Source organism: Echeneis naucrates, chromosome 2, assembly GCF_900963305.1.
Source record: "Echeneis naucrates chromosome 2, fEcheNa1.1, whole genome shotgun sequence".
Lineage (NCBI taxonomy): Eukaryota > Metazoa > Chordata > Actinopteri > Carangiformes > Echeneidae > Echeneis > Echeneis naucrates.
In genome coordinates this window covers 10,838,631-10,843,227 of record NC_042512.1, presented here as the reverse complement: position 1 = coordinate 10,843,227, position 4,597 = coordinate 10,838,631, and the positions used below count along the sequence as shown (strand labels likewise).

At 44.0% G+C, this 4,597-nt stretch overlaps 1 long non-coding RNA gene across 1 annotated transcript; it reads left to right on the top strand.

Annotated features, from left to right (window-relative positions):
- Positions 1 to 1,904: 1,904 nt before the first annotated feature.
- Positions 1,905 to 2,549, top strand: LOC115057226 (uncharacterized). The gene is made up of 3 exons (XR_003841917.1): positions 1,905 to 1,995; positions 2,297 to 2,356; positions 2,489 to 2,549. It is a non-coding gene; the product is annotated as an uncharacterized LOC115057226 (long non-coding RNA).
- Positions 2,550 to 4,597: the final 2,048 nt, after the last annotated feature.

The following is a 4,597-nucleotide window of genomic DNA, read 5'->3' as shown; positions in this document are numbered from 1 at the left end:
AGGCCTTTTGGAGCTTTGCAACAGACATCCTGGAAGCAGCGGACGAGGTCAGCGTCTGTCAAGATGGAGCTGACCTTAAATAATGGACCATTCTCAGGCGACCACAGTTGCAGTTGTGATTGTATCCGCCCAGCCCCATTACCATACAAGGTGGCATTTTTCTGTTTGGGCAATGCGCCCCCCCCCCCCCCCCCCAAAAAAAAAAAGAAAATAAATAAATAAATAAATAAATAAATCTTGTTTGTGTGCTGTCCTTGACAACCTTAGGCAGCCCAAGAAGTGAGGGATGCTGGCTGTCAAATAGTTCAACCTGGTACGGACAGCAGCATCAACTTGTTGATGGAAGTAAGAACCCACAATCAATGGAGGGGGCCAAAGTATTTATGAGAAATGGAGGGATTGCTTAAAAATGTCATATTGGGGAGCAATTTGTGGTGGTGTCTTTTCATGTGTGTGTTTTATCTTTATTTTTTATTTATCTTTTTTTTCAAATCTGTTTGGGGCGGTGGAGCAGGATTGTGACCAGCAGTTGGCCATTTGAGAATCTGAAAGGACTGAAGTTGGCAGTTAAGGGTGGACATTTGTTGGGATGGGTAAGGAGCTTGATGTTACCACTTGAATTAGTGTTTGTTTTATGGACTGAAAGAATACAAGTTGGGTATTTGCTATTATACTGTGCCATTTCAGCTAGGCATAGTAGTATCTTATAAAAAAAAAACAAAACTGAATAGTCTCTGATTTCGAGAATTAATTTGAAGGAAGACTTATACAAGAAAGCAATGTAGGTCGAGCAAAGTGTTATATTGATGAACCACGTCTTAGGAGTCAACAGACTGAATGTCCACCCTGTTAGCAGACATTGTCATTTCGATGGAATACATATTTGAAGTGGTTAGTACTAAATGGAAACATTACAGTAAGAACTTAAAGGTCCGCCTATTTGAGCCCTTAGAAATGTTTCAAAGAAATGTTATTTATCAGTGAAGTAGTGCTTTATTTGAAGGCACAATGTGATTTCAAAATGTAACTTTTTGAAAAGAAAGAAATGTCATGGAACGTCGCTGTATTTTGAAGTGATATTATTTTCCTCATTCATACCTTGCCAATAATGAAAGACGTTGTTAGTGTAGCTGGTTTTTTGCAGAAAAAATTCCAGAAAAAACAGACAATAGGGTGGACAGTTGACTCAGGGATGCAACATATTTTTAATACTGGAAGTGTAAGAAGAAAAAAAAAAAGTGACAGATGAAATACAGCGTTTGGTTAAAAATGTAGCAAATCATGCCAGAAGATGAAGAAATAAAAAAAAAATAATAATAAAAAAATAAAAAACACTCTGTTGTTCTGTTCTGTGACTGGGGACATGGCAGTGTAGCCCCCTGGTGTTAAAATAATGGTTGTAATGTGAATTAATGCTGTGTTCATAACATTGTGTTCTATGGTGGAGGAGAGAAGAGCGTTTTAAAAGTAGTCATTGTATATTTGTACTTTTGCTTTGGGGGGGGGACGGGACTCCAAAGCACTGATGTCCTTCACTGTTCATAGTCAGAGGCCGTCTCTTCCGACCTGGCTCGACAGCAGCAGGGGGATGAAGGAGCGGCGTGAGACGATGAGCCCCTCAGGATGTCGCTGTTTATCCCGGCTGAGAGAACCGGTCAAATGTCCGCCATGCTTTTCTTCCTGAACATAAATGGCGACGGAGGGCCCGAATGAATGAAAGCTTCACAGTGATGTGTGAGCGTTTGATCGACTGAGATGTCTGAAGAGAGAGAGTGTGTGTGAGTGTGAGAGAGAGCGTGCGCATGCGCCACGCCCACAGGTGTGCTGATTGCTAATTGCCGGCTCCTCTGAAAGTCAGTGCAGCCGGTGAGACGCACTCGGATTGAACCAGGACTGCTGTCACGGCGTGTTTAACAGACCGAGCTGCGCTGAACTTGGTTCAGTCAGAACAAGCCAGCAGTCCGCTCGGCTCGGCTCTCTGCTTCTGGACGACAGGTAGGTCGGCTTTGTGTCGTTTCAGGTAGCTTTAGCCGCCAAAGCTACGGCTGCCGGCAACAGCAAACCAGTTCAGCCGTGTCCGCAGCGTTGTGTTTGTTGTTTCAGACTCTTTCTGGTTTAGATGATGCTGCTGTTGTGTGAGTGTTTGTGTGTTTTTTCACGCTGTGTGCACCACGGAGGGGTTCACCGGGCACCTGTCTCACTGTTTCCAGTTAGCAGATGCTGTCAGTCACATGCAGATGTCTACACGGATTTAACGAGTGGTCTTAACTCTGTTTGTGTTTGTTTTTTTCCGCAGCACATGTTAAAATAAAAAATAATAATCCGGATTCAGGCTCGTGGCCCGGAAGTCCAACAGGTAGGTGAGAGACGACAGGAAGTGACGTCATGTCATAGGTCTTCAGTGAGCTATGAAATGTTTAGCATTTTGTTGTGCGTGCACCAAATGTTATAAAATGTGAGTTTTTTTGTTTTTTTTTTTCCCCTCCAGGTTATTTTATGGATTGAGAAGGCAATACAATGGTGAAACAAACTGGAGGACTAAACATGAGGATCAGTTGACTTGAAATGAATTCAGTCAGCTGCTTAATGTTTGATGGTAATGTATGTTGGAGCAGTTTCCCTGAATCTCCCATCAGGGGCACACCTGGGCAGGGACCCTCCCTCAGGTAAGAGTCTGAGTTCTCTGTTCACTGAAGTAGTTGTCGTCATGAAATCATGTGTCTGAGTTTTAGGGAAAAACCTGGCGCTGAATTTGACGGGTCGTCGTTGGAGGGAGGGTGTTGGTTGTGCGGTCCTTTCCTTGTGGCTCGGTTTCACTTGACTTGACTTTCGCTTGACTTGACTTGACTTTCGCTTGACTCTTCCACTTTGCGTGCCGTTTGTTTCTCGCTCGTCGGCTTGCGCCGTGGTTTTGGGTGGGCTGATAGTGGTGTGAGATTGTAATGGTAGAGTAAATGTCTTTAAATTTAAATGGTGCACATGAGCTTTATTTAATCCTATTGTTTCCCTCTGTTAGTGCTGGAGAAGAAGCAGGAGGGGGTGCCAATCAACAGGTAGGTGTAATTATGTGGAAACATTTAATACAAGATTGAGGTGTTTATAATTTCAGTGTGTGCTGTCGGACAGTTTTTTGTTTTTTTTTTTTTTTTTTTTTCCTCTCTCTCTCCTCCCTCAGTTTTGTGTTGGCTGTGATGGAGCCTCTCTGAGGGGCCAAAGCTGGAGCAGGATTCTCCTACTCAGATAAGAGTCTTATTTGTTTTCAGAAATAAAAGTGTAGTAAATGCCTACCTTGACTTGCTGTACCCTGAAGTGGGAGCTGTGCTGCTGCAGTCGTTGGGGCCAGCAGGTGAGCTTGAACTTGTTTACAAGATGTCTGTTGCTGTATTATTGCATCAGTGGGTTGTCACTTTTCCTTTGGTGTTGGGTAGTCACGTGGCTTTTGTTTTGTCGGGGGTGGTTGTAATATTTACTGCTTGTCCTTCTTCTGGACAGTAATTTTGTGTGTCACACCACAGCCCCCCTCCCTGCAATGGAAGTGGTGCATGATGTGTGGTCCCAGTAATCAGTGACCTCGTCCACCTTCCCGGTCCAGGACGGATGGACTGCTTTGCTCGTGTCCATTTGGTGAGTCGGTGCCGTTATGTCACTTGCCAGGTAAACTCCCAGCCATGGCTTTCCATTTACTGCCGCTGTCTGCTTTCAGGTTCAACCTCAGCAGAGAGGGTCGGCTGAAGGTATGTACAAGCAGCAATTCTGCTGTAGCTGATGAAGAAATGAAGTAGAAAGGCTCTCTTTTCAGTTGAAGTAACAGTGACTGGTTAGGTAATGAATGTCTTTCCTCCTTGCAGAGTACCAGTGTGACGGAAGGGGCCAGTCAGCATCGTCGTTGGACAGATCAACTGTTGACATTGTTAATTGTGTGATTTGTATGTTGTAAATGGGCAAAATTATTTTTTTTTATTTAATTATTTTTATTTTTTTATATATATTTTTTTTTTTTTGGTACATGCATAGCCGGTGGTTGCGTAGTAGTGTGGTCTGGTTTGTCTGTCTTCTGGTTCAGCAGTCAGTTTGGACTGTGTGCGTTGTGTTGGTGGTTGTGGCTCAAGGTTTGGCGTATGCGGTCTATCCAGTGGCGGTTAGCTTTGGTCTTGGTGATCTGCTTTTGTGTTTGGACAGAAGTTGTGTTGTCGAGACAATTTATGTTCTGTGTTTATTAACTACTCTTCTTTCTGGTCTCATTTCCATGTTTTCGGAGCTGTTCTTGATCCATTGACGCTTAGGTGGACTCATCATCATGTCTCCCTGACTGCAGTTGGAGCTGGAAGGTTTGCACACACCTCTCTGCATGCATCCTCTTTAGCCACACAGCAAGTGGTGTCACATGTGGTGCAGTAAAAGTGTGGTTGTATGTGAACATGCCTTTTTTGTCCTAGCGTAGGAGCAGTGCTGAGGCGTTGAAGGTAAGTTGACAGTCACAAGTGTGTTCCCCCTGTGAAATGTCAACAGTCATTAAGTGTTGTGTTCTTCAGCAGCACTGCTGCCTCCTGTCTGAAGAAACCAGATGGTGTGGTGAGTGGCTGTCATTCAATTCAGA